The 19323-nt window shown below is 34.7% G+C and overlaps 1 protein-coding gene across 4 annotated transcripts in view; it reads right to left on the bottom strand.

Annotated features, from left to right (window-relative positions):
* Nucleotides 1-14664, bottom strand: part of LOC129754424 (rap guanine nucleotide exchange factor 4) — a 489369-nt gene extending 474705 nt beyond the window's left edge. The window contains exons 1-2 of one of the 4 annotated variants that reach the window (XM_055750487.1): nt 14430-14646; nt 13072-13767 (exon numbers count right to left, since the gene is read on the bottom strand). The gene's annotated coding sequence lies outside the window, so the exon portion shown is untranslated. Of the gene's footprint in view, nt 1-13071 lie in introns of all 4 variants that reach the window. The other 3 variants (XM_055750488.1, XM_055750490.1, XM_055750486.1) reach the window with 3 other exon arrangements.
* Between the last annotated feature and the right edge of the window lie 4659 nt (nt 14665-19323).

Here is a 19323-nt window from a genome sequence, read left to right as displayed (position 1 = left end):
TGCACGATTTTTTAATATCAGTTTCAGTCAAATAATCGGCGATCCGCAGGGTGCCGACTACTATTCTAGGAATCTAGGTTCTAGGTTCTAGATATGTTTCAAGGAGTTTTTAGCACCTATTACAGTGGGAAAATAGGAAGAATGGGAGGGAAGAAGCCTTACAATTTTTTGTATAACTGAAGTTTAAATCGAGCAAATGCCAAGCCAAATTTGGCATGAGGTAGGGTACGATAAATGTTTACCTTAATCTTAGGTATCAGGGGTGTCAGGTGTCCTGATTTTTCAGGATTTGTCCTGATTTTTGAGACACCTTCTTTTTTTTTTGTTTCGATTATAGTCGTTTTACCATCTTTATGGCATTCGCGACTTTACCAACGTTGCAGTTGGCTATTGGAAAACTTATCCGGTACAACTGTGTTCGATGGTTACTATTGGGCTCGAACTCACGGACATCGGCTCAGGAGACAACAGACTATCCAACTGAGCTATATCACAAGCCCGAGACACCGCCCTGATTTTTCAAAAACGCTTGAATTGTCCTGATTTTTCAAAAATGGTCCTTAAAATGTCCTGATTTGTCCTGATTTTTTTTTAAATATATAAATTATAACTAAATATATTGTCAAATGATGAGAATATCAAACGAATCTTTAATAAAATCGTTTAAACAGTTCTTAATCTTCGGTTCAAATGATATTTGAATGGTGTTTTTCAATATCAACTGCAGGCCAGCCAAGGTTATTCTCGCTTCAGTTGCATAATTCGAGGCGTCATCAGCAGCTATATTTCGCCTTTAGTTATGCAATTTAACAGAACTGCATGTTATTTTCACCAATTTAGTGGTGTCCTGAAAATCCTGATTTTTTTCTTCGCGGTGTCGTGATTTTTGACAAAACTACCTGGCACCTCTGTTAGGTATCGCCCTTCCCTTCCAGAGCACACTGGTCCGAAAGGGCAAAAAGTGGATCTTTTTTCTTAGCGCCTTTGTCTTTCATGTTAGCTCTGAACTGTTTTCAGAACATTTGCTCCTTCAAACATGCTTCATAATTTGTAAGCATCAATAAATTAGTCAAACTCTACTATGAAAAAAATGAAAGTTCTAACTTTATGTTTCAAGAGATATAGCCTCAAGTTGTGGAATACGCAAAAATATGAAACTTTGTTAAACACATCAAAACTATATATAAGTTCAGAGCAGTGTTATAGAGGTTTTATTTGAAAAAATATTTAAAAGTTTGCTTAGAGTAGATTTTTAGCCTTCACTATTGTTAGATGAGGATTTACATGAATAAGATGTTGAAGCATTCAAATAACACGTTTTGTATATGATTTCAACATTCCACGACGTTCCCAATCCAGCATTTTTCAACTTTTAGTTTCATTTTTTATCAACTTCAGACTCGTTTATGGCAAAAACGTGCTAGTGATTTTTAAAACTAATTAGTCATATTAAAGCTTTAATCAGTTCCAACAAATCGATGTTAACGCCATTCGTCTCCACGCGCTTATATTTGAACACAACATGCATATATATGACGTGCTACGCAGAACGAAGATTGTTGAAAATCATTTTTGTATGGAAACACGCCAAACACATCAAATATATACTTGTTGTGTTCAAATATGAGAGTTTGGCAACAAATGGCGCCAACACTAATTTGCTGCACTTGGTTCAGGCTTTAATGTGATCTATAAGTTTTAAAACGCCACATGCATGTTTTCGCAATAAACGCTCGTGAAATTGAAAAAAAAAATAAAACTTAAAATTGCAATAAGCTAGCTTGGAAACGTCGTAAATGTTAAAATCTTGTGCAAAACGTGTCATTTTAATGCCTCCAAAAATGTTAAGAACATCTTATTCAAGTAAATCTCCATCTAACAATAGTTGGGGTTAAAAACTACATTAAAGAAACTTTTAAATAGCGTTCAAAACAAAACCTGCATAGCTCTGATCTGAATAGAGATAAAGTTTTGATGTGTTGAACAAAGTTCATGAAACTGCGTATTCTACAACAATGTGGAACAAAATTAGGCTCTATCTCTTGAAACAAAAAAGTTAGAAGTTTCAATTTTCCACAGTAGACTTTGAATAATTTTTTATACTTTCAAGTTATGAAACATGTTTGATGGAGCAAATGTTCTGAAAACGCTTCCGGGCTAACATGAAAGACAAAGGCGCTAGAAAAAAAAGTTCCACTTTTTGCCCTTTCGGACCACTGTGCAGCGGGGAGGTAGAGAGAGAAAGGGAGACTCCTGTACAAATTTTTTACATAACTCGAAAACTATTCAAGCAAATGGAATACGAGAAACAAGATTATTCGAGACCCCTCCCTTCTCCATTGGGAAGATGAAAAAGTAAGAGTGAGGCTCTCATACAGTTTTTATTGCATATCTCAAGAACAATTCGAGCAAATGGAATCAAATTTGGTATGGAGTGTGTTTGAGAACACAAAAGGTTTTTATCGATACTTGGTGCCTTTCCCTCATTCCACTGGGAAGATAGGAAAAGGAAAGTGCTTCTTAATGTTTTTTTACCTAATTTGAGATCTAAGCAAGAAGGGAGGCTCACATACAATTTTTTGCATAACGAGAGAATTTTAACCTTCCTTTACGTTTAAAAAAAGGACAATCAGACGGTTAAAGTCATATAGACCCAGATTGCTATTTTGTCTATATCTTTAAAACTAAAGGGCGAACACGAAAGCGCTGATGTGGTCTAGCGGATAGGCTGGCGCGAGTCTGGTAACCCAGGCGTACTGGGTTCGATTCCCGGTATCGGCAAGAAAAACTTTTGGGTTCGAATCCCATAAATTGCCGACAGGTAAGATGTGTTTCATTATGTAAATAATTATATATTTCAGAGGAGTGGATTGCCAACCATTGCGCATTGTAGGTCTCTGAAGGTTGGATGCCTTCTCTCGACGAACCATCGGCCGTGGAAGCCTGAGAGCAATTCGAAGGCCAAGCCACACAGACATAGGCTGGACCTTGCTACCGATGGGTGATCCATACATACATACATACATCTTCAAAACTAAAGGGCGAAGACGAAATTATTGCGACACATTCAAGAGAGCATTTTTTTTTTACTATCTGGTAAAAATCAACCACGGGCACGGAAGCTCTACGAGAAGATCCTGACAAAATATGACTGCTGTGTGATGGACGACGAAACGTATATAAAAGCCGAATTTAAGCTAATTCCGGGGTTGGGGTTTTTCACCGGTAAGAGCAAGTTCGATGTGGACGACAAAAACATAAGAAAAAGAAAATGTCGAAGTTCGCCTCCAAATATCTCGTTTGGCAGGCCATCTGCTCTTGCGGACTGAGGAGTGAGCCTTTCGTGACAAAGGGCACAGTAAATGGCGAAATCTACAAATCTGAGCGCCTCTAGAAGCGCCTTTTGGAATTCTTGCAGCAGGAGCAGCTTCGCTATTTTGGCCAGATTTGGCATCATGCCACTATTCTAAAAGTGTCCTGGAGTAGTATGAGGAGATTTTGTCCATTTTGTTCCTGAGGAACCGCCGAACTGTCCGGAGCTGCGCCCGGTGAGGCAGTACTGGGCAATAATGAAGCGGGAACTTTGGAAGAGCAAGATGACAGTCAAAGACAAGAAGGACATGTTATAAGGACATTATTAGAAAATTTATTTAAACAAATTGTTCAAATGAACAAAATACGTATGTTCGTTTAAAATTCATAATTTTTTCATTTTGTCCCTAATCACCCAGCAATGTTAGTTGAAAATTGTTTTTGAAAAGTTGGTTTTTATTTGAATTTATTTTTGAATAGTTGGATTTTTTATTCAAATTTCTTTCTAAATTGAGATATTGAATTCCTTTGGATTTTTCAAATTCAGAGTCATTCAGAATCATTGCATTATATTTAAAAAAAATGCTTAATCTTAAACAAAGGATCATAAACAACAAAGAATGATCTAGGCAAGAATTGTTTCTAACTACCGACAAAAACAAGCTCCTGAAGAATGTTTTATCGACCCTTTAAAACAAATAACAATCTGAACCAATCACAAGCAGAAATCCTCTTTCGGTTGATGAATTTTCATGTGCATCGTGCCTCACCGTGACACATACCAAAGTTCGAAATACTTTTTGTCTTCAATTTTTTCCACCGTTTTCACCATTCACGGAGGCACCAGACAGGAGAGCGATGAATAAAACATCGATCCTTAAGACCTTTTCTCGAAAAATTCCCTTCCGTCTAGCCGGGAATGTGAAATTCGATAGACGCTATTCTGCAAAATCCGCTTTTGTTTCTGCTGAATCCAATATATGGATGTGTCAGATATCGGTCAGGTTCAAACAAAACCTAAATTGATGAATGAAGGTTAACGTGGGCCGGTTGAATCGAGTGGAAAGTTTAGTGAGGGGAAAACGATTTCTTCTTCGATCCTGAATGGATCTAACTTAGCAGTGGAAAGAAAGTTAAGTGAAAGTTTATTTTGGGGGATAGTCCATTATAACAAATAGACAAGAGGCCACCGGCAATTCGGTTCATTTTTCTCAATCGTGCCTCAATTGAAGCCTAAGTTTGAGTCTGAAGTTAGAAAAAGTTTTCCTTTGATTATAGGCTACTTTTTCACGTATCGTGTATAAGGCACGTTTTATGATAGGAGAGGTGAAAAAAGAAACAAATTTCTTAACATGGCTTTACATTCACATTAACTTTGTGAATGGTGAAGTTTGAATCCCGTATTCTTGTAAACCGAATTTTAACTAGAGAGCTTATTTTTTATTTCAAAAGATTCGACCTCAAACATTCAAAATTCATAAATTTCAAAGTCTATACATTTTCCGCGAATTTTCAAACAATGCAGATAAAATCAAAGAAATAATTTGCAGGTTACCAAACCATCCATGAAGGATAATGGAAAACTCCTTAAAGAGAATAATAAAAGTGGTAGTTACAATAAAACCAGAAACCCAATAGGAATTTGCTGCAAAATGTTCAATGTTTTTGAACTCGGATGATGTTGCTGCCTCAAAAGTTCCTAAAGTCAAATAAAACAACAAAACATGCAGCTTGGTCTTGGTTCTACTGCTATTTCTGCTGCTGCTGGGAAAAACGGGGTGGAATTTTAATTAGTGCCAAACGGGTTTATTCATTTTCTCCCAATCGAGATGGTTTTCCGAGTTTGGAGATGAAAGAACGTGAATTGCGAAAGGGTATAGCTTTGGATGTTTTTGGGATGTTTTTCGTGTTTTTTTGTTCACAATTTTTCATCATGTTGGCGAAGGACGGTTAGAATCATTTATAACCCGAGAGAAGCTATTCAATGTAACTTTCAATTAATTAGATTATGAATGATTTGGGACTGAACGAGGGACAGAAGATTGAATAAAGATATTGAGCTTGAAAGGGCTATGCCTGAGCTTCATTTATTGAAATGAAAAAAAAAATTTATAAAAATACTGGACTCAGTCGAAGAATATTTACAGAAAATGTTTACAGTTTATTACAACGTTTTAAAAATCTGTACGCTTCAAATATCAATTATATTAAAATTTGACGTTCAAAAAAACTGATTTTTAATATATTTTTACAGTTCATTGCATGAGGTTTGTAAAAGAAATAGTAAACACATTGGGAATTATTATTGAGATATTTCCCCTTCAACCTTACTGTTACATATAAGAATAACTCAGAACTGAAAAAAATCGAGATAACCATCTAGAACGAATCATTGACTGTCAAACATCATATGCTATTTTAATCATAATTTTATTTTACTATTTTCTAATGTTTTGATCTCGTTGAAAATATTCTGTCAACTGAAAATTACTTTTTGTTTGGAGCCAAAGTGGTACCTATAATGCAGTTTTTTGATATTCTCACCCTACGGTTACACAGCTTTCAAATAAGCAGTCAAAAACGCAAAAATTATAAAAGCTAATTGAAAAAAAAAATTGTAATACCTTTTCTCGGGTACAAGTTTGGGTTGTGGTTTGTTTACATGAATTGTACTGAAAGAATCAAGAAAAACTTTTCATCAAAAGTTTTATTTTTTGAAATTTTCTCTGACGATTTAAAATTTTTTAGCACGACTCGGAACTGACTTATTGATAAGTTCCTATAATGGTCCAGTTACAGAGACTATTTGGCCAACGTTTCCGTTTTTATACTCCATAGAGTTTACAATCTTTTAAACTCCGTAGAGATATTTTGTATTCTTTCATACTTCGTAGAGTTAACAATTCTACTTTGTTCTTCGTGTGTTAAAATTTTCGATGTTTGTGTTTCATTTTAACGTCCGTAGACTTACAAAACTTCTTAACCTAGTTGGAGGCAGCGAGATTCGATCCCCGATCTTCTGATTACAAAACCAGACATGCTAGCCATAAGGCTAAACGACCGCCCCATTTTTTAAGTCAAAACATGGTTTTGAAGCAAATCTGATGAGAACCTAGTAATTCTTGAAATTTTGACAATTTTAAAGGACTCTCAACACAATAATTCATTTTGTTATACAACATTTCATGAATATTGTTCAACAATTGTACAAGTTGTGTACCATGTCCAAATCATGAATTGTTGAAAATCACTTAAAAATCGTTGATTGTTCTCGACAAAGATGGTCACTTTACAGTGGACGTGATGTTAGCCTTAGGAACTGTTGTCAATCTTGTATTTTGCTGAATGTTGCCAGTTTCTTGATTCATGATGAATTTTGCATGGGTTTAAGCGGGAAAAGATGGTACAAATGGCTAAATGAAATTTCTTTAATGTTTCGGTTATCAATCAGACAAGGTGTCTTTCCATACACATCCTAAATGGTCCGTTCAAACAATTGTTTGAATTTGTCTTTTTTAAAATTGATTTAATAAAAGAAGCACAAATTTCTCCTTTCTTTCAATGAATTAAGAAGTCTTTCCGTGTTATGAATAACTTTAAGTATCAAAACTTGTTTGTATTCCACGTTTCATGAAAACCGTTCGTTATTTGTTTCAGGTATGTTTGATTTCTACTGATTTAGTACGGAACTCCGCGGTTTTGGAAGAAGCAAAGATTTTTCAGTTAAATTAATAAGGCGGTTTTGTTAAACTAACTTTTGTATGAAATTTGAAATTATTAGAGTTGCATGTAAATTCAGTTTCTATGAGATTCTCCAATTTTGAATAAGGAAGAGCCAAATTGTAAAATGTTATGATAAAAATGTTCCCAGTTGTTTTTAAGTTGTGTCCTGTTTGCATAAATTCCGTGGATTTCTTATCTCATCTCAAGATCTAAGGATGAAAGTTTGTTTGGGTTCTAAATTTGATAAAACATGCCATACAATTGTTCGAATAGTGTCGTATTTTACTTTGATGATGTATGGGAGCCCATTGCATTTTGTGTGAAAGGCTCTCCCATTTTAATGTAAGAAAAGATTCTTACGTTTCACATTTATTAATATGGCACCCATCGCTTTGAGATTTGGTGGTTTTTCTAATGAAATAAATCATCTCGTTAAGTTAAAACTCTTTTATGATCCATATTTGAAAATATTTAGTTAAGAGTTGAACGAATTTGGTTGTTATTATTAGGAGATATCTACTCTTTATGTCAAAACTTGTTTGTATTTCCAATTTGATGAAAATATGTTGAAAGGTATTAAGTTGTGTCGAAATTTATGTTAATTTTGCAATTAACCGCTCCTCCCATTTTTTTTTCTAAATTAAGTGTTTTCGTTAATATAATTCATATTTTAACTAACATTTTACTGAATTGGAACTATTTTTTTAAGCTGTCGAAAACTAGCACTGAAAATTTATTTTCGACACTCAACTTCCTGTGGATGTTTAAGTTGTTTCCATGATGTAAAAACGCCGTAAAGTAGACAAGCACCTGCAATATGAAAAATTTAATATTTTTTCCAAACAAAGGAGGTGGAAATGTTTTGGTCGAAAACTAAAACTTTTGGTGTCAATAACTAAAATTGAAAGTCAAAAACTAGACTATCGAGAGGTTTTAGTAAAAAGTTAATAATAACTTCATTTTGAGACTTTGTATCAATTAAAAAGGTAGAGATGAAGAATAATGTCTGATCATAGAACCAGAGATAAACATCTTAAGTGAATTAATTTATTAAAATGGGTTTTCTGACAAAACAAGCAAAAACTTTTCGACAGTTGCTTTCCCTTAAAGTTCAAATTTAATCTTTTTTCATTCATTTTAAAACGTAATCTTCATCTGAGACTAAAAAATCAGTTTCAAATTGTTGAAACAAATTGGAATTTTTATTAGCCGTTATAAGATTTTGGATTCAAATTTTCCTTATTCGAACTTTTGAATTATTATCATAAAAATAAAAAGCTTCAAGATCATCATTCTAATTTCAGATGTTAAATTTGAGTTTCTTTTCAACGATTAAGGGAAATTGACATTCAATTTTAGTTAAGTATTCGAGATTTTTTGAAAATGCAAATCTAATTGAAAAACACTTTCTTTGCTAATGAAACTAGGAAATACGTTTTTAAAATTTTATCCCCTTTCAATTGAAATCATAATTTCCTATGTGATTCTACGATGTTTATAAATCTTATGAAGACGTTTTCTAAACGTAACGGTGTTATTACGTATAAAACAACGAAAAACAAAAGATCAAATTTGGTACCCAAGGGGTTTTCGGTTAAAAGATGGTTTGTATAATAATTTCTTCAAGAATCTCACTTCTTTTGGAAGGGTAACTCTCATACAAAATCAACATAAAATGGGACACAACTTGAACATTTTCAAGGTGGTTTTCATAAAATTGGTTTACGAGCTTGAAGAAGTTTGGAACGTTTGATGAAGTTAAACATTCATAACGAGTTATTGAGTTAAACATAAGACGAAGTTTACCGGTTCAGCAAGTGATTAAGAAATATGTTATAAAGACTTCAGTCAAAAAAAAAATAAAACTTTCGAGAACGCGGTTTCTATAAACGATTGAATTATTTAATAAAATGAAAGTACTATAAATTTTAACATTAATGGATTGGGCTTTATTTTAAATTGTTGTTTAACTAGGGTGATTTGCCAATCGTTGAACAACTAAGCACATGATTTTAGTTTTTATGCTGTATTTTAGTCATTTCAATCGAATTCACTCGATTTTTTTGTCGATTGCACTCATACAGGATTGGTCAACAAGATCAAAAAGTTCAAGCCATCAAAAAAAGTGACAACAAAATTTAAAAAATCATTTAAAACAGCTTGTCTGTGCCTAATAGTTGCACAGGCTAAATTTAAATCGTGACTTATGTTGTCCAATTTTTTCCAATGGTTGAACATTTTAAAAACGTTCTTAAGGCTCAGCCATTATACATTCAAAGAGGCTGATATTTGTTAAGGAAGCTTATAATGAAAACTACTAGTTCAAATAAAATCCATTTTCAAGGCGGCCCCTTTTGAGGGGGGGGGGGGTCTTCCATATAAACCGTCCAATGCACAATGGGAGGATTCGGACCCAAAATCGAAAAAAACACGAAGCCGCCGGTTTGAAAGTCTGGAACACGTTGAATTTCCTCTTAACTTAAACTTAAAAATGGACTCAACCACGCCCAAAATTTCAGATCGTCCAAAATTTCAGATCGTTCGTCTGATTTATTCAATATATCTTTTCTCAAAGTAAATTTATTTTTAATATCTTTTTCATGAAAGTGGGATAATATCTAATAAATGTCAAGAAACAATCATTTCACGTCGCAACCCTTCCAAACAATTTTCCAGTTAAAAAACTGTTTTGATCAATTGAAGTTTCAAGAAGTTATGTCTGTTTATTTTTCAGTTGACATGAAATACAGTTCTTTTAAATTTCTCGTCTCGAAACTTGAGAAACAGGAATTTTAGAACAAACTTTATTTTGCATACTTTGCATAAAAAGTTGAGTGAATGGTCGGGATAAAAGATTTCAAAATAAATCAAATAAAAAAGTAATCCCTCAACGCCAAAGCAGTTTAAGTGACTTTGACATTTTTCGGACATAGCAAGTTGTCCGACTTTTAAATACATAGATATGTTTTTCAACGAAATTAATTATTTCAAAATTTCAATTTTGATATTTGAAGATACAAAATATATTTTCATGGAAATATGAAGTGTCTTTGAATAAATGATGAATGATTGAAAATCAACATTGAGTGCACAAAATATGAAAATTCTGAGTGGAAAACAGTTAATTTGAGCACATAAATTACTAAAATTAATAGTTAAACGTAAATATCCACTTATTTATTTTCCACTTGCATGCAACCAATTAACGTTTTCAATTTTGTATGGAAATCTGTATGCAAAATATTTGCATATAAAATCATTCAGAAAATTCAAATAAGCTTGAAAGGAAGTTGGTCTTTGATAAAATATTGATTTCACCTATTCTTAAGCTTCATTTTTTTTTTTGCCAACATGAGCAGATGCAAAGTATTTCACGAAAAAAGTTATAACCATTTCAAAATAAAAATTGAAAGTATTGTGAAATTCCGGAATTTTGCTTGCTGGAGCTTTAAATAATCTCATGACATGGTTTTGCGACAACAAACTCATTGGCTATGAAAAGCAGTTAATTGCGTTTTTTTATTTCCATCCTACGGTTGAACAGCTTTAAAATTAGCAAACAAAATCACCAAAACTTATATTTTTAATTTGAATTTTTTGTATGACAGCTAAAATCAGTACTGAAGTACAAGTAAGGATTTGATTTCGTTCACATGAAATATATTGCAAGTACCAAAAAATATTTCAAAAATCAAAAAATAAAGTTTTTGTATTTTTAGTACATCTCTGGTGATTTTTGAATGAAAATTTTCATTTCCCGTATAAATCAAAACACGTTGCGCTAAATCAGGACTAATTTTCCTAAAAATATTATTGCTATTTTTGGCAGTAAAAACTCTGTTCTCTGGTTATATATGGATCGTAATTTTTTCCAAAATCATGGTGTTAAAATTGTCCAAGAAACGTTTTGTAAAGAACCCCGATACAAAAAATGCTTTGTTCTGACGCAAAACCCTATTTGCCGTAGAAGGAATCTTAAGGTTTTGTTTAACAATTAGCACGAAAATCGTGCGAAAAAAACATGATAAATTAAAACTGTGGGTAGATGCATATTTTACAGCAGAAAATATCGTGAAACGCCTCAATTCATCAGTAAACATTCCAATTAACATGATTAAGTATTATTTCCGGGAAAACGTTTAAAAGCAGCTGAAATATCGAGCATTTAAGTCATGCTGTGCAACAATGGATAAGGAGACAACGATTGGCAAATCACCCTATTATAAATCTTGAAGTCAACCAATTCACTTGAAAATGAACTAAATAGTAGCAAATGGTCGCAAATTAAATTTCCTTCAAAATGAATATAGTTTGGTCATTAAAAGTATAAGTTATTTGTGTTGTTATCTATTACTTTGGTGGCGTGAATTCACGCTAGAATTGACCATTTTTGATTTCAGTACATACCGCTTTGATTTCCTGTTCTCTCTGTGGAAATAGGATATTGGTGTCTTCAGATAAGTTGTAGAAAAAATAATTACCCGCAATTTGATGTGCGTAGCTTCTCGATTGAACCAAGTTATGCCTCTTTAAATTTGTCTGAATTCACTCAGTTTAAACAAAACAGATTTGTGAACTGAATTCACGTCACCAAATTTCAAGTTATTCTGAACTATTCCTTAGAGCCTTCAAATTTCATGTACCTACACTTTCAAAAGTGATATTTTGTTATTCCGACTTGAACAATCATAGATTTCAGTATCTTACCTTTTTCCTTATTTCGACTGGCACTTGAAAAGCAACATATTGAGGAATCATACGTTAAGATTACTTCTGTTTCTCACAGTCATTATTGAAAGACTTGCCAAAAAATATTTTTTTAAATTTTTTCATTTCAATATAATTAAATAAATAAATAATTAAAAAATCAACTAAGTTATGATTGAATTGTATAAATCCGACCATCTGGAAAGTCAAAACAGCATTCAGAGCATATTTCCCTTATAAAATTAAAAAAAAATCAAATTTTGTGACGTGAATTTACTCATTTGCGCTGTTGTAACTCAGCTGGATTCCAACCGATTTCTTTAAAATTTAGTGTTTCAGAATAGTCTTATCATTTTCATCGAAAATTTTTCTTTTGTTATAAAATGTCAAAGGTTTCTCGTAAAATTCACAAGTTTTCTTGTTTCTACTGTGAGTTCACTCATTTGCGACTGTTTTTTCTACAAAAAGAAGCAGTATTTGCTGGCTTCAAAACGTATTATAAAATCCAAAACAAATAAATACATATACTTAACTTATTTATTTTGTAAACGTTGTCAGCATAAACACTTTATCCATAAAAAAAAATATTTTCAAAATTATATAAAACGTGTTAAAACATTTTTATTCTCTTTTTTCGTTGGATTTGTGTGATTTGAATTATCAAAAATATCGACAAGTTTGAAATTTTTTGTTACGCGAACGGATAAAAATTACTTGTGAGCGGAACAAGCGCGTGTAATTTGTCTTGAGTATGTCAAATTCAGCTAGGAAAATTCAGTTGATGACTCCAGAGTGACATTACCTTCATGTTCATCCTTTTAATAAATATTCTACACCTTATTCACACTCTTTATTTTTGAAGAAGCTTCAAGATTTTTATCATATGTTAACATTTCAATATAAATGGCCAAATATTTGCACTAATTTATATTCTTCCATCATTGGGGCTTAGATTTTACACATGCTATGTCACCGAAACTAAAGGTGATAGACAAAATCTGACATATATTTTGAATTCAAGACAACAAAATCTCCTGAATTCAGTTAACCGAACATAGGCACCCCAATCGCTGTTCCTCTGTGATATTTATTTCCGATTTTCTTTATAACAAAGGTTAATTTCTTCGAGTTGTTTACCTTCACATTATTTTGTGGAATAGAACCTTTTTTTTTTGCTGATCAATTTTTCCCCTTCTAGACCGTTTATTGGAATTCGTAGCCTTTAGCTCCAAATGCATGTGTCAAATGAAAAGCATGCAGATTTTTTTTACCAGCCCTGCAGGAATTCATAAATGAACAAAAAAATACTTATGCATCGCAAATCCTCACCTTGCTAGTGGCACGCGTAAAACCACCGCAAACACCTAACATTTGCCTCGGTCGAAACTTCGATCGCACTACACTGCATTCACAGACGACCTAGGAGGGCGAGCGCAGCCAAAACGCCTCAACACTAGTCGTATTAGTCAACGGGCTGCGACAAACAGACGTACAATTTATCGGTATCGGGGAAAAAAAACCGCTCGATCGCGATTTCTGTCTCGGCTCGCAGGTTCAGATTTTGCTGAAGAGGCGGCTGGCAAACAAGTTCCACCTACTCATCATCACCATTTTTGCAGCCAATGATCTTGGTGGCGGGCAAGCGTCGTTGTTTGGTTTTTTTTTTACTTCACTCACTTTACTCTTCCGTGGAACACATTTGCAACGTCGCGGTAGTTTTGCTGAATTTTAAACCATTCATAACACCGATGACTTCATTTGAAATCACAAAAAACTGGCAACTTTAAGCCAGCTGTAACACACTTTAAGGTTGAGACACTCCACGCAAATGGTCTGCTTTCAGGAAATTTCACCAAACGATCGATGTCACCACTAACTGCCCCCAAATTATTTTTTCACTAGACCAAGAAGCCTCCATTTTCCCTTAAGTGGGATCTGGTCTTTTTCAAAACTTCTTCTTCTGGCTGTGTAGCTTGTCGTTTTGGGATCCCAATTTGTACCGTAATTTTGTTTTTCTTATCACTTCTTTATAAGAAACGAGGGAGAGAAGAATAATTTTCAATTTATCACTTTAATTACTGCAAAAAGCATCCCAACTTCACTCGGTTTGAAGTTGTGAGAACATCTTATCGCACCTCCCTTAATCACTGACCCGTTTGTGTTAACACCATCTTCGAGACAGGACCTTTTATTTTTCACCCTCGATTCCCCAGCCCAGCACCGCCTTTTCAATCTTCCTCCGATGAACTGATGCGAAAATACCTTTAATCTCTGGACAAATTTGAGGAAAATTGTACACACAACCCAGCTTCCGAGCATCCGAGAAAATCGTTACACTCATGTGCCCGTCGGGGTCCTCATCATCAGAACCTCTTCTCTATGGCACCCAGCAGCCAGCTCCTCAATCCTTGATGGCTTCTTGTTCCCACAGCTCAAGATTCAACAACATCCAACAACCCTCTGATAAAAGGAGACTTCAAGGGGAAACAAGCAATGGCGATGGGAACCAGATGATGGCGGGCAGGTGTCACACTCTTCAAAATCCTTCACCAGCACACAAAGGTAAGAAGTAAAAAAAACATCCCCTTTCCCAGATATACTCCCGGAGTGGGGGTGGGGTAAGAAAAGTCCCAAATGCCCCCTTCCACTTCCGCCACTTTTTCCACCTCTTAAATTCAATCACTCACTGCACTGGTTTGAAACACTAGAGAGCCCCGCCGCGCACCAACAAGTTGTGGGTCCAGGTGCGCTTCCCAGGGTCGGATGGATTTGGACACGTCTACACCGGACTCGCGTTCAAAGTGAACTGAAATCTCCGAACCGAACCGAGAAGCACACGGACGGAACACAGGGAACCGTAGCCAGTTTTGCCCACTCAGTTGTCCCGGACTGAGGCGGCCGGTCTATCACATAAAGGTAACGCGAACGACCGAACGAAGATGATGTCATTGAGAGCGAGCGGGGGGTGGCCTAGAAGTTAACTTGATAGGTAGAAGGTAGAACCTTTAGCAGCACAACTTCCAAGCAGCAACAGCAGCTCGCTCCAGAACGAGCCGAGACGAACCGAGGCTGGAAGGCAATAACACCAATACCCCAAACACTTCGCCGTGCGAGCCACCCAGGGCACCCGGAGATGCTGGCTGATGATGGCCGGGGATTTCGTTTCGGCTTGCTTGCCCCAATCTAATGCGAAGGCATGCATGCAACAGGAAGTTGGAAAGCTTTACCCGAAGCCGAGCGCACCGATGAGCTTTTGTAGAAAAAGAGAGAAGCGTTGTGCTTGTTTCCGGAAATACCCGTGCTCGTGCTCTCTCCCGCTCTTTTTTTTCGGTTTCCGTTTCAAGGAGCTACGGCGACGGAGTGTGAGGTATTTTCATCAGCTGAGCGCGAAGGTGCTGATAAGGACGATTTTTAGATGTAGTGGTGACAGGTGAAAACTAATGTGTCCTGATTTTATACTTTCATGAATGTTAAAGTGAATTTAGTAACATTTCATCAACGTTTTTGAAATATACTAAATCTCAAATTTCAAATTAACGAAAAAGGGAAAGGAGAAAGGTATTTTTTTTGTATTTTGATATTGAAAAGATTTGTAGAAAGGGCAGAGAGAATTGTGTTCTCATCTGAAGAAATAGCTAGATTTACTTTTTTAAACTTTCAATTCAATAGGTAATTCTAAAACTTAATATACAGTATGACGATTTTTCAAGAGTTCAACTGACGTAAAAATGCTGTAGTACAGTGTAAGCTATATCGACAAGATGTATACAAAGAAGCCGCCACAAATTTCTTGGGAGATTTTTGGGAAAGAAGCAAACTTTCCACTGTTTGCTTCTCGGCCAAAAATCTCCCAAGCAAATTGCGGCGCTGAACGTCCTCTCCTCGATGGACTTTGCCCACGGCAACCGAGTAGTGGAAGGCCACGGTCTGCACGCATTGTAAAAGTGGTAAAATCGATCAAATCAAAAGTGAATAGGAATCCTGCAGTCAAATCAATCCAGTGACTGGCTAAAGAAGCAAATATCTCGAATTCACCCATGCAACGATTGATCAAAGTTGACTTAAATGCATCATCAAATGCAAGAGCAAAGCATTGAAGCACTTGCTGAAGCTACTTGAGCGCATCTATCTGAGTTCTGTACGAAAAAGGAGGTTAAGGATTCAACAGAGATTGTGAAATTGAAGTTTACCAATGGAGTTGGAGTAAAGAATGATACTGAAGTCTTCATGGATATTTTGAAGAATCAGGTGCCTCCGTGGATTCGGGCAAACTTCGGTGAACCCGAGAATGTTGTTTTCCAACAGGATAAGCCCATGCCATATCTCTTAAGGCACCAGAATCTAGCTGGAGGAGAATATGAAGTTTTGGCTGAAGTATCTATGGCCCCTGAGAAATCCGAATTCAAACTTCTTCGACAATTTGCCATGGGGGCGTATGTTCAAGCGCAAGCCTGTGAATCTTCACACTCAAATGTCAATTCACTGAAGGCTCCTTTCTCTGAGGCATGAGTTTCAAAGTCAGAGGCTTATATTTTGAAGATATGCTCCCGATGCAGATCTCGCCTGGAGAGAGTAGGTAAGGACGAAAGTGGACGCTTCGCGGTTGTTTCTTAATATGTATGTCTATCTGTTGATTATAATATTCAAATGGCAGTGCGACGAGATAATTCTAAGGTAGAAATTTTAAGACTTTAAAATTTTAAGCGAGCTTGCTTAGGTGCCATTTAAGCCATTCTACCTTCTTTGCATATCTTTGACAAAAAGTATATTTTAAGTTTATATTACCTAAACTTAGCTTAAAATTCGGCCATTTTCCAAAAACTTCATCTCAGGGTGGGGTGGAGAAGATTTCAACATTCGAGCTGCATTCGAATCTTTTTTTCATAATTACCAAATTACATTTGTATAATTTTGTGCAAAAAACTTGCAATGAATTTGAAACAAATATAATGGCTACTTAAGATATCATCCTAAAGTTTGGAATCACCCCGCAATATAGTGTTATGGCCAGAAGTTTGGAATTAGTCTTCTGAAACCTACATTTTCATTCCACACGTATTTCTGTAATCAAACTACGTATTGTTTATCTGGTAAGCTGATTTGGAAGCTAATCAGAAAAAACAGATGCAAAAATCGATTTCTATTTTGTCCGAAAAAATCATCGAGATAAAGGATAAGTACATTTTCATTCCATCTTAACAACTTATTTGTGATTCGCTAATAATGTATAAGTTCCTTCGTTCAAATGGATTATGTTGTGAGGCAGTTTCTCAAACATGGAGCGGCGGGCGTGCGAATTTTATTGATAACGCGACTAGTTGGTTTCCCAGGTTATTATAGATGCTTGGGCATGTCTAATCTACCGGGCGATGTGATGGTTTTATGAAATTCTTAGTTATTCATGTGTAGGTTTTCAATAACAGTAATTAATATTGTAAGGGTTGTTAAACGGAAAAAGTTTCACACTGACGATCACAACTATAAGTCTTTTCGTTCAATCCTTGTGAGTTCAGTTTTTGATAATAAATTTTTCAGATGTTTGTTTAAAACAAAAGCAATCCGGTTCATCGGAGAAGAGGTGAAGATCTTTGCTATCGTTTATCGATTGTCGTTCGAAAAAACTTCGTTATCTGTAATAGAAGGAAAATTAAAAACTATGATTTGAAATGATAGGTTAATAGATGATAGAAAACGTTTCAAATTTATTAAAATTTCGGAAATAGCACACAACCCTACACATATTATAAATATTCGTGAATATTTCATTTACAAAACCAAATAATGTTCTGAGCGGCAGTTTTGAACAGCTGTTTCAATGACCTTTGAAAACTTGAAACTATTAAATCGGTAATCGGAACTGTGATTGCTGATGCTGTGCGTTGAAGAATCAAACAACGCTCAATAGCAATGATACAACTTAATGATATGAGGAATGATTTTAACTGCGAAGAAACTTTTAACTTCTTTTAACTTTTAGAGTTCGGAATGGCAATTCGCTTAATTTTGAAAATTTGTTTGCTATCATACTTTTTTATATTTTGAAAACATTACATTATATAGTCTTATTATTATTTATATATAAATCGATTATTCGCGTATATTCGATAAACAGGCATTTTCGTTAATAGGACACACTTAAGGTTTGACTAGCAAGCTACTGTATTCAAATTTGCTTCCACAATAGCAAAAGAAGTAAGTATCCATTGCATTGATTTACCGAGATCACATTTGAATGCTTGAGTGCGCACACAAAGCTTTGCGTGGTGCCAATTATAAGAAAAACAAGACAGCCTTCTTCACTATAGTTGATTTCTCATTAATCTAGAATTATTTGGTTTTGTAATACAAAACTCTCAATTCGTTAAATCACAAAATGTTGATACATCTGTCTGAGTATTCAACAAGATGAGGGTTCAATTTAGATAAGACCACATAGAAGAATCGGATAGTTGAAAATGAAAAACAGTAATGGATGTTTTTTGATTTTTTTTTCTGTACTATGCAGAGTAGGAACATAACAAAATAATGTTGCGTGCTTTAATTGAAATTATATCCAACCATTATCTAAGTTCACAAAACAGTTATCGCTGCAAGATATAGTTTGGAATATATTAATAATAGACATGACTATTTACAGGAACAGTAACAAAAAGCAAAATTTGAAATTCTACACAATATTTATCTAAACATTGATTTCCTGATGTCAAATAGCAAACAAAAATTCTCTAACACGATTTTAGTCTCAGTTTGTTTAAATGATTTATGAGTGTTTGTTTTTTATGACAAAGACCGATAAAAAAAAAAAAGATAAATGAATATGATGTAAAATATAAGATCACACTAGTCAAAAGTGTCTCCAGATCAAATCCTTCCACCCACAATCCAACCACAATTGATTTGCTAGGATGCAGAGGTGACCTCGGTCCTAAGGCATGAATTATATTTCTTTCAATCCTTCTCTCATTTTCTTCTATCAATTGACTACTAGGTCGTGGCCGGCGCCGTTATTGATGTTTAAAGAGAGAGCATCAATTTTGTGCACTGTGAATGTTTTGCCAGTCCCAGGCACCATTCTTTTGACCTTTGAACAAAATTGATGGCCTCGGTCAATCACGGAGTAGCAACCATTGGCGATGTGGAATAAATTCTACTGAGCCACGCCAGCGATCATGGAGTTCGAAATGTTTTTATTAAGTTCTTTTTGTTTTAATTGCAAAGGAAAGTTGAATAATGTGTATAAAATCCAAGTTTGTAATAATAACGTAGCCTTAAATATTGTTTCACAACTGTATATGAATCATTTCGAGTTCAATGATTTAAGGTGGATGTGAGTAGTCAATCAAGCTAAGCTAAGCTAAGCTAAGCTGATTTGGAAGCTAATCAGTTGAACTTGCTTTATGGATATTTAGTTGAAATATTCTTGAAGGCTAATTTCATTAGAACTTTAGCAAAAGTTTGGTCAATTTTTTATATTTTTCACAATAGTCCGACCGAACATGCAAATTTATTTTAAACATTTTGCTGCTTAAACATTGAATCTTTTTTCTGCACAAAATTAAACAAATGTATTTTGGCTGAGAT

Source organism: Uranotaenia lowii, chromosome 3 (genome assembly GCF_029784155.1).
Source record: "Uranotaenia lowii strain MFRU-FL chromosome 3, ASM2978415v1, whole genome shotgun sequence".
NCBI classification, from domain to species: Eukaryota; Metazoa; Arthropoda; class Insecta; order Diptera; family Culicidae; genus Uranotaenia; species Uranotaenia lowii.
This window is presented reverse-complemented; position numbering and strand designations above follow the sequence as displayed.